At 35.8% G+C, this 11909-nt stretch overlaps 1 pseudogene; it reads left to right on the forward strand.

Annotated features, from left to right (window-relative positions):
* The first annotated feature begins 427 nt into the window (after positions 1–427).
* On the forward strand, positions 428–10858 carry LOC120201050 (annotated as a pseudogene).
* Positions 10859–11909: the final 1051 nt, after the last annotated feature.

Genomic DNA, 11909 nt, shown 5'->3' on the forward strand with positions numbered 1-11909 from the left:
TTATTTTAAAAAAATATTTTATTATTATCTAAACTTTTAAAAACATATTTTATTATTATGACACCTGGTATAATTCGATTAGAGGATTTAATTTATTTTAGTTTATTAAAAATATGACTAAATTAAGAGAGTATGTAAATAAAATAGACTAAATATGTGATTATACCAAAATATTTAACTGTTACGTCACCTAATCCGTCAACTATTAACCGCAATTAGCTCGTGGTGACTATACTTTAATTAAATAAAAACGAAAATAACTATATATTATATTTTTTAAAATCAATAAAAAAATTAGATAAAAACGTAGTTTGGACGCTTTAATTAGATAAAACACAAATATAATTGGCAGCCAACCCAAAAAAAAAAACGTAGTTTGGACGCTTTAATTAAACCTTATTTTTTTTCTCTAAAAGAAAACTTGAAATGTGAAGCGATGGAAATGGACGGTGGAGAAGCATTTGATGATGAGCCAAACCACCCGTTGTTACCCTACACGTATCACACTGCAATAAACCCCGATTTGGCGGGAAAAGAGGTCCGTCGCCTAGCTTACTAGGGAAGCTACCAAGCTAGGGTTTCAAATTAATAGGTAATGGCGAACTTGCAAATGATTAAGGGGCAATTTACGTAAACTTACTCTGCTGTAAATGCTAACCGGAAGAGAAAGTTTGAGCAAATTGATCGGCAAACGCCGTCGTTCACTTCCCAACTTTCAATGTATTCTCTCTTCCCCAATTCAGGTAATCCCCCTCTCGCTTCCTTTGATTTCGTTGTTTATGTTGTGGAAAGCTAAAACTGAAATTGATTTTACATTTGTTTAGGGTATTTTGAATCTTTTGTCTGATAGAAATGGAAGTTTGGCTGAAACTGAATGTTCCAAAGGCGAGTCTGGAATACCAAGCTCTGATTTGGTAACCTGCCCTGTTTGTGGGAACAAAGTTCGTGGTGAAGATTACACTATCAATTCTCATCTGGGTATTTTTCTTCTCTTGTTTGTCATGCTATTGGTTAGTTATATACATTGTTCTGGGTCTCCGACCATATATTCTGATATGGTTATAGTGATGCAATCTTCCTAATTTCTTCATGAATCAGAATCCTACACTTGTACTTGACATATATGCAGATAAGGATATAGAGATATACGACATATATGTCAACATTGGACATACATGACGGCATATATTCGAATATGGATACAAGGATATTATCTTCTAATAACCCTTCAAATACATGAAAGGACTTAAAAAATTGAACATACATGAGCTGAACACTCAAATAGGAGTTCAATAACATAGTTATTTCTACTTCCTTGTTTGCTTTTGGGGGTAAAAGTCATTATTATTTTTTATTCTTATTTGATTTTACATCTTTTAATATGAATTAGTGGATTCAGATGCATGTCTTTCTAGAAGAACCAAACGGAAGTTGACACAGAGGACGCTTATTGAATTAGACTTTGGTTGTTATCAGTCAAAACTTCAAATTTCTTCAAGGAAATCAGAACAGTTTCCGAGTCGTGACCTTAGTAAGAGTTGTTGCGACTATGGAGAGAATGTCACTCTTGGCTTCTCGGAAATCAGTTCAAGTGAAGAAAAAGGTTGTGATCAGAGTGGACAATTGTCACATACTGAGAGTGTTAAACAAATTGATGTGGCTAGTTCAACAGAAAATCCAATCAGTGATAAAAGGGCAAACATCGTGGTTGAGTTTCCTGCCCTGTCCACTTATAATCATGAGTCTAGACATCATATGGATGAAACTTTAGACAGCATATCTGAGAGGCCTATTGATACTTTTATTGTTGGGCACAAGTTTAGTGATGAAAAGGATGTAAATCTTGGGGCGAGCATATCTCTCCTGAGAGAACCTGATAATATTAAGGATCCAAATGCTATCAAGGTTAACTTGCTTTTGCGTTTGCTTTTTTGATGGTGTTATTTTGACCTTTTCTTAGGAAAAAAAGAGGAAAACCTACTATTAGAGCCTTATTTCTTTTTCTTCTTTTAAACAGGTTATTTCCGTTTGCTGTAAAGTGTTTGGTTATCTCCCACGAGAATTAGCTCGGTATTTATCTCCTCTGATTGAGAAGTTCTCCTTGAGCTTTGAGGTGATGTAGCTGAAAAGAAACATTTGGCTTTTTCTTTGTTGTATGGTTTCTCGTATGAATTTAATGTTCATATATACAATAAATGAATAAGTGAAGGATATGAATTGATAACTCCTTTTAATGGGAACTGTAGGAAAGAATGTGGATAAACTAACATGTCCAAAAGCCTCAACCTACCAGTAGGTAAATCGAGTTCAGTGGGAAATGAAGTGTCTAAATTCATCCTCATTCCTTCCCTAATTGTTTCTAGAAACATCCAACATGTGCAGCGAATGTTTGATCATCATAAGCTTCTGAAGTTTAGGGAAGAGAGTACTTCCTTGATATGCTTTTATGGTATCAAAATTGTGTGTTGCTTTTCTCTAAATGCTTTGAATAGGTTACATATAAGTGGCTAAAAAGGGGCTATATATTTGATTTATGTAGTAGATAATCACCTTAATGAAAATGTTGATATTGTCAGGCACGCTTCTCTCTCTCTCTCTATATATATGTATATATATTCGTTTAGCCACACTCTTCTGATCAATCAAGTTGTCACACTCTTAAATCTATTAAAATTATGGATCTTCATCGCTTCTTGCAGGGATATGTGATTGCTGTTCCTGAACATTCTCTTGATGCTATTCCAATTCAGATTGTGTGTCAGAATAGTATTTTTAATGGTGAAAAAGGATGTGATGAATTTGATGTTTTCAAACATTTGTGGCAAAAAGCTCTTCAAGTAGCTGAATTTGCAAAGGACCACCAGCCTAATAAACCAAAATATCAGAAAAATTTTTGTCTGTTACTAAAGGAGGTTCTAACAAGTAGCCCCCACCTTTTCAAAGAAGATGAAAAGAAATTCATTGGTACTGCTTCAAATTCTTGGTTTCAACATTTTTCGGTCTGTATCAACGACTTGGTTTTAATGTCTATATCATCTGTTAGCAGAATCATTCACTTCATTGTCAGAGGATGCTCAGAGACTCTTTGTTCGACTTTATACACGGAAAGGTTTTGTATTACAATATAAAGTTTGTATAATATCCTCTCAGTCACAACCACTGACTTCAATTTTTTATGTATACTAGTATGTATGGGTGTGAACTTTGCGCCTGGTCCTTATACATTGGTTCTATTGGCTGCTTATATGTTTCATTTCGTGATTTTCTGTTTTGTTTTATGTGTTGGTGAATTACAAATTGAATATACTGTTTGTTTTACTTGGGTCATCGATGTAATTCAAGATTTTGTTGTTGGACTCTTTTAAGGGGCTAGTTTATTTTGCATTCTAAATGAGTTTCTACAAATTCATTGTCATGCTATACTAAGTGTTTAATCTACTAATTTACATTCTCCAATACTTGTTTGTTTCCATGGCCAATAAATTTCTTTGTCTTGCTATTTTAATGCAGGACCATGGTTTCGATTGTCAACCATTATGTATCCTGAAATATGTGATCCTCAACAAGCTGCCAAGGAGTTGTCTGGTAATTTAAGTTTACAAAAATATTTCCTATTTCTATACCAAATTTTATACTAATAGCAAATTCTGTTTGTGTGACATTGCAGCAACTGGCTATCTATATCTCTTTGAAGATAAAACTAAACTAAATGATGATGACGTGAAAGACCTTCTGAGTCTGCTCACTGTTTCTGAGCTCCGTGACATTTTCTGTACACTTAAAAAGGTTTGCTTTTTTATGTCTATTTTTTTTCTTTGTGGATCTGTAGCATTTCTGTTCTCTTTAAAAGCATTTACTGGGATCCTTGGTGTAGGGTTTCAGGCTTGGAATGTAATTATTATAATGCCTAGTGTCATGTTCCATTGGCCGAATTATTTGCCAATATGGTCATCTAACAATTCACAGAAATTTCTAGCATAATTTCTTTTGTTTTTCTCTTTTCCTTTTTATTTATCATTTTTCATTGCCCCGTGAAAAGAGAACAAATGGATTAAAGAAAAAGAAGTGGGAACTGGTCTACAATGTCAAGAGGTTATGTTTATTATTAACTCGTTTCTTTTACTATAGGGTCTATGATGCCACTAAAATTATCATACTAAAGGGTTTATTGGATCATGAACAATCAACTAGTGTATTCTCTAAATAATTTATTTTCATTTTGATTATTCTGTACTTTTGTATCTCATTGTAAGTGTCTTTTTACATATGAAGCGACATTTCATTACAAAACTTAAAAGCTAATAGTGAATTTAGGTATATCTATATGATATTGAAACTGTAACAGTCATAATTATCCATCAAACTGGTGATCTTATTCAAACGATTATGCTTTTCTTACACACTTTTTTGATTTCTGTTAAGCTACTCTCATGCAAGATTTCCATTTTTATTGCATATATTTTATAAACAGTTTAGGCACTAAAACAAAGGCCTTTATCCCATCTAATTTCTCTTAAAGAATGACTATAATTTTACTGTTCATCATTTTTTCAAGCATGATCTGAGTTTCAACACGTGGTTGAAGCACATTTAAGTATAACTATAATAGTAGTAAATGGAGCATTTTGGTAGGGTCTTCCTAATTTTGGTTGATTCCGCAGTTTATGCTCCTAAACTAATAGATTGGCCTCTGATGACTACACATTAAGAGATCTGCTGTGTGGACAGATACGGGTCAAACATTTATTATCTTTTTAGTACAGCAGCAGTTCTATGCCTTGGTGCTAGAATTGGTTATCCCTTCCTCAACTGAACTCTTCGATGTGATTTGGCCGAAGTAAATAAACGATTTTAGTTCAAACAATAATAGTAGCCTCATTTGTTTAGTTCAATCACAAGTTTAAGGCTTGCATAGATCTTGCCTTTTCCATCTCAAATCGGCTTTCTTATTTTAGCAGGTATCTGCAAATAATGGGGGATTTTAGTAATTTAACCCTGGTGCCTTAATTTCTGAGAGAATGACCGTTATGGAATGGTTTAGTCAGTTATTTTTTCTGTTAAGATAAGATTCAGACTGCCACTTTTCTGAAAGCATGGTTGTTGACTAATTTGTATTGGCTGCTTTCCCTTATGTTACACTAATTGTGATTTGTCGCTTTTTTTTATACAGTGGTAGGCTTGTATATTAAAAGTTGGCACATGCTTTTGGCTATTTTACTCATCCAAATGATTTTCTTGTTGATACTCATACCCTCATTTCCTGTTCTTCTAAGCAGTCATTCGTTGTACTGAAATTCTATGTAAAGGTCCGGTGCACCTATAGTTTATCTGCTATTAATGGTTGTGATATGAAGTATGGGTTTCTTACTTGTTCCTTTGATGGGCCTCTGTTTTCTGTTGAGTATTCAGAAATTTAATCAAGGTTCAAGAAAGCACAATTTTGTTGCATCTCTTCTTTCCTGCTACAAAGATGGATCATGGTAATATAATTTCATAACAAGAATGCCAATTTTTTTTTTATTTTGCAAGTCCAGCTGTATGTTCTCATTCTGATTTCTTATTGTTGGTTTATAAATTGCAGTCCCGTTCTACCACTTAGGATTTTGGAGAGAACTGGGATATGTATTAGGACATCATCAGAAGCTGAATCCCTTTTTGGAGGGCTGAGGTGCTCATACTCTGGTTCTGCCCCTCAATACGTCAGTGATATCTCATATGGTGTTTAACAATTAAATGTAATGTCTTGTTTTGTACTGCAGAGACTTTTCTTCCTAAATGGAGAACATGATCTGTCGGCATTCCTACTGGTGGATCTTGGGATTGTCAAGTATCCTACTTACAAATGCATAATTTCAGAACATATCTTCTTGAATAAAACTGACTTGCTTGCGTATGAAGAGGTCTTCATTTCTCTGTGTGAAAATAACAGCCAAAGTTTTTTTGTTGCCTTTACCTCATGTAATTCTAATGTGTTGCAGGCCATTGAAGTGGCTCAAATAATGGATCAGTCTCTTGATGAAAACAACTCTGAATTGGTTTTAAGAAGCATCATGATAGCTGATTCCCGCATATCCAGTTCTCCCAAGAAATTGATTGATTCCACAACTCTTGAATTAAAGGCTACTTTTCTTTCTTGCTTCTCAGCATTATGGGTGTATTCCAAAGTAATATTGCTTGGAATTTCCTTCCTTGAGCGTGAGCATAGGTATGGAATTACGAACCTTGAATCACATGCTTCTTTTCGTAAAATGCCCCATACCTTTCTTGAACTTGAATATTAAGATGACTTGGAGGGAACTAATTATCTTTTAAATTCTTTTATCTTGGTAGGTTTTAACACTGTTTCATTGCATGATTTATGTGTACAACCATTCACTTAAAAAGCTTCATATTTCAAAAAGTCATACATGGTGGTGGTTTTGCATGGATAATAGCTTTAGTAAGAGTAGGAAAAGTAGTAGTTGTAGCAATTTTATTAATCAATGTTACTTAGACTTGGTGTGATATCGGATATGAGTACGTGTCTGACATTGGTATATTTAATTTTTTTCAAGTTTCCTATCTATCTATTTATAACATCCTTAAAGGTCATATTCACGTACTCTTGTCTGGATTTGCGTCGAACACGAGTGCTAGACATAGGTACTTCAAGAAGATGAGGAGTCATTAGTTTCATTTCGCTAATTGTGATAGTACTTTTAACCTGATCAATGTGAAGAAAGGTGTTAGTGAGAGAAGCTCCTCCTCCTCTCTAAAAATCAGCTGTTTTAGATAAGTTTTTCTGTTTTATTCCTTTTCATTTCTCTTGATGGCGAGTAAGGTGAGAGTTCTTGTTAGGAAAAATTGTGTCACAGTAATCATTTTCAACATTCCTGAGAGTTTTCATTACCAAGGTCTTTGGTTATTTTTTGATAAATATGGCGAGGTGGTTGATTCTTTCATCCCTAATAAAAGAAAAAAGGGAGGAAGTAGGTTTGGTTTTGTTCGTTTCACCAGACTAGAGGACGCGAGGAAGGCTATCAACTGTGTTGATAGTTCTTGGATTCAAGGTAACAAAGTTAGAGTTTTCATGGCGAGATATCATCCTCGTGATGTTTTCTGGAGGAAGAAGTTCTCTGGTCCATATCCAGTCGAGGGCAAGAGTGTGGTGAAGGAGGTTAGTCATACGGAGGCTCCCTTTGTTGGTTCTGTTGACGAGAGTAATCTTTCAACTCTAAAAAACAGCTTGGTAGAATGGTGCAGAATTTTTATTAAGCGGGTAGAGTCGTCTTCGTTGGAAGAGGCAGTCACATCCCCGTTATCCAAGGTGGGGGAGCTCGTTGGTGTCTCTCCAGTTAAGTTTCCCGAGTTAGAGGTGGGTGCTGAAGAAGTAGGAAGATCCGTGCACTCTTCGGAGGTGCAGTCGGCCGAGAGGTGTTCTGAGAAAGAAGAAATATTTTTCTGCTGTTTGGGGACTACTACTAGAGGCAGCTTCTTGTCGGGTGAGGGTATGGAGGACAGGAACATAGGCGAGGAATTGATGATGGGTCCGAGGAGTGCCGTTGTGGGTCAGGGGATGATTCTTTCTCAACTTGAGGAAGTGGGGGATCACGAGACATTGCTGGTGCATGCGGAGAAAGAAGCAGTGGATGTCTTTAAGGACAGTTGCTTGCCTGCACATGGTTATGAGGGGAGTAAGGATTATTTAATTAATTTTCCCATCCTGGATGGTCACTTAGTGTCAAGGGAATTGGAAGATGTGAGCCTAAAGGATAAAGAGGATTTGTTGGTTCATGTGGAGAGGGAGAAAGAAGATGCCTACAGGAAAAGTAGTGAGCCTGCATGTGCTTTTGTGGGCTCGAAGGATTATTATAATGATTTCCCCATGTTGGATGGTCGGGTTGAGTCAAGGGTGGTGGAGGATGGGATTCAAGATGGCTTTTCTTACAACTACGCATACATAAATCCAAAGGGTAACGCAAGGCAGTTCATGAGTCCTAAGGAGGGTTTTGGCAACAAATATAGATTTGTCCAATTTTTTCAAGAGAATTTTACAGCTCCCAAAAGAAAGTATAGGGGTTCTCGAAGCAAGAGACATCAGAGTAAGGTGCAGTGGGAGGAAGAGGTGTCTGTTTTTGATGGCAGATTCAAATATAATTCTGACTTTTCAGCATTGGGGCAGTCTCAATAGAAGGATGCGATCGATTCCTTGCATTTTGGGAAAGAATTGGGTTGTGAGTCTAATGACTCAGTAGTGTATATGATTTAGGAAGACTATGGCGGGGGAAGGAGTAGAAGTTTCAGGTGATCTGCATCATGCTTATTGTTTGGAGTTGGAAGTTCGGATGGTTTTAGCCGACAAGACGAGTTAATGTGGTGGAAAGGCGGCTATGTGCGTGTTTTTTTGTATTCTTATCATGTGAAAGCTAAGTGGCTTTTGAGTTAGAAGTTGGCTTCTATGGTTTTAGTTAGCTGTTACCCTTGGCTTTTATTATGGTTGTTTTGTTTTGTTTGGCCGTCTATCGGGCCACGTTTAGGCTTTGAGTTTGCCCAGTCTGTTTTTTAGGCTGTTGTTGTTGCTTTGTTGGATTAGGCTGGTTTTGGTAGGATTGTTTGAGGTTGTTTTTGGTGTTTTGTTTATATTGGGGGTGGCTCCTGGTTGTTCATGTATTTTCTATGATTAATGAAATCTTAAGGCACTCTTTTCCTCCTCCCTGATTAAGGAGCTTCTCTATAAGCTCCTTTAATCATGAAGGAGGTTTTTAACGAGGCCTTCAATTCCTATAAAAAAACATCAAGGATATTGTTTTTTTTAATGTTTTTATAATTCTATCTTGGCTCAGGTACAATGAGGCGATACATTTACTAAGGCGATTGCTTAATTGCTTCACTTGTGATACAAGAAGAGGATATTGGACTGTAAGATTATCTGTTGATTTGGAGCATATCGGCTGCCCCAATGAGAGTCTTTCAGTTGCTGAGGCTGGATTATTAGATCCTTGGATTCGTGCTGGTTCAAGAATGGCTCTACAAAGACGGGTTCTTCGCTTGGGAAAACCACCAAGGCGATGGAAAACTCCTAGCTTTTCAGAATCTCTTAAGAGGAAGATAACAGAGGTACTTATTAATATTTCTGTGTTGAATTTCAGGTCTTGAAATGCTCATTGAACTATGCACTTAAAAGTTATTAAGTATACTTAACATGTGTTGCTTCTGTTCTTCCTTTTTCTTGAAGTATCCATGTTCGATGCAAATTCCGGACATGGGTATGGGATATAATCCTCCAGGGACTCTCCAATTATGTGGAAATCTTGGAAAAATTTGAACAATACCCATGCCGAATACATATGTGTCTGACACTCTTTCCAATGTTCGGGTGACATAGTACTTGACTAATACTGTTAGATTTCCCGAGACATACAGGTACATATTCAAGGGAGGCCATTGAATTGTGAAACTGGTAGAAAAAGCCGGTTCTATGGGGAAGATGGGGAGCAATGTGGTGTAGAACAACTAGCTCTGCAATATTATGCAACAGGAGGTGGATGGCATGGTGTCCATACAGAGAGTGGTATTTGGATGACTATTTTTGGGCTTCTCATGTGGGATATTTTATTTTCTGATGTACCAAATGTTTTCCGCTCCAGATTTCAGGTATGATGCTCAATGTCGGTCATAAAAGAAACATGATATTTTGAATTTTGCTTCTGCGAATCGGTGATGCTTTGTATTTCTTTACATGCAAGTATGTGGTTTCTTCATGTTTACATGTTAATTAGATTGCAATTCCATTTTGAAAATTTGTTCATGTTGCTTGGTTCATACTGAGTATGTGACAACGGTTACACGACTCAAAACTGGACAAGATATGACCCAAATACAAATGTTTTGAAATTTATGCAATACGATTCATTAACATAACAAAATTTGTATAAATATATATTAAGTTGAACATGATTATGAGACAGTAAGATATACGAACACAATACGAATACTAGAATTTGTAGGTCTATTGCTGGGCTTTAGCAAAATCTGTTGTTTTATGTGTTGAGCACGGGTATTTCAAAAAAATGAAAAGTTGGGGCACCGTAGGAGTCAAGGGACCTAAACAAACATTTGAAAGAGTAAATAGTTTGGGCTTGATAATCAATTCAATTTCTCCAAAAAGTTACCTCTTTTCTTTTTTTGGATGATTTTTGTGTTTATTTTGTGTTTAAGTGATCTTCTACGGATAAGTCAATATTTCTTTTTGCAGATTGCTCCTTTGGATATGGAGACAGATCACTTTTACCCGGCTAGAAAGAGTCTTATCGAGTCCCTCCTACAAAAAGTTCACGATGGTTTGGCCGAAGAGATTCTCATTACTTCATGGGAATTGCATATGGGAACAGCTTGTCGAGGAGTTAATTGGGACCGGCACTCCCTTTCCGACCTTCGGGCAGCTGTTTCATGTATCGGAGGTCCTTGTTTGGCCTCTCTATGCAGACATCTCGCTCAGGATTACCGCAGTTGGTCCAGGGGAATGCCGGATTTGTTGCTATGGCGGTTCCACGGAGAATACAAAGGTGAAGCCAAACTCGTTGAGGTTAAGGGCCCCAGAGATCAACTATCTGAACAACAAAGAGCATGTCTGCTGCTTCTGATGGACTGCGGATTCAACGTGGAGGTCTGTAAAGTGAGCCGGCAAGATCATCCCCCTGAGGTCATTTACTCTACTAAGCCTATGTTACTTGGACTCGGATGAAAGGTATCAACTTATATCCGACGCTAGTATACTCAATTATGTCAAGTTTTTTTTTCATGTATTTAGAGGTTCATTCCTTATATCTATGCCTAAATATGTATCCGAAACATATTTTGGATATAGGTACTTAAGAGTCGAAGCACCAGTCATTTAAGGGAGTCCAATGTTTTTATTAGTTTCTTTCACTTATACCCCTTACCCCATTGCATATAGGAATAGGATTTTGTTGTTGTTTCACTTATATGTTTTCCATGTAATTCATTGACCATTGCCTTGTATGTTTCATTGAATGTAAAGAAAAACAAACAATTCACGTTCTAGAGAAAAAAAACCCTCTTTGTAATGTGTGTGTGTATTTATATATATTCTTTTGGTTCCTAATGTTGTAATCCTTTGTTACAAAATAACATAGAACTAGTTTTTATCTCGTATATTATTCGGACCGTTTCTAATATGAATACATTCTCTTTTACCTATTTGAAGGATCATATTTTCACTCGGAATGTGAAATCAGATAATTTTATCAAGTTTTAGGTCGGATTATGTCGGGTCGGGTTAAATCAAATGAGTTATGTTAGTTAATTCAATTGCTTGACTCAAATTTGATTGGGTTCAAGTTAACTCGGGTTCAGATTATTTTTAAGTTGATTTTATATTAGATTTAATTCGAGTTTGGGTTAAGTTAACATCTAGTCGGATCAATATCAATTATGATAAAAATAATTTGGGTTTGAATCAGTTAAATATCAACTTAATTTAGGTCTGAATAGACTTCGTATCGGTTTTCGTTCAGCTTTAGTCACATCATTGACAAATGAAATTCAAGTAAAGTAATATCGCTTTCAGGTGAATTTCAAATTAGGTCATTTTCGAGTGAATTATTCTTTGTCTTTTATGAACTTCTAATTGTAATGTGTAATCATACAGAGTTTGTAGCAGATTACAGAAAACAATAGAAATATTTATGAGTTAATTTCAAGTAAAAATACCATTTTAAAAAAATCAGATAAAAATATAATTTAAGGACTAAATTGAACAAAAAATAAAATTATAAACTGAATTTTAAATAAATTAAATAACATGTAATGATCAAATTGAAAAGGGATCAAAGTTCAATGACTAGTAATGTAGTTATCCTAAAATAAGGAAATCATAAACTGCACCATTAGTCACTAATCATTAGAGA

This window comes from Hibiscus syriacus, unplaced genomic scaffold, assembly GCF_006381635.1.
Source record: "Hibiscus syriacus cultivar Baekdansim isolate YM2019G1 unplaced genomic scaffold, ASM638163v2 tig00006753_pilon, whole genome shotgun sequence".
In the NCBI taxonomy this organism is placed as follows: Eukaryota; Viridiplantae; Streptophyta; class Magnoliopsida; order Malvales; family Malvaceae; genus Hibiscus; species Hibiscus syriacus.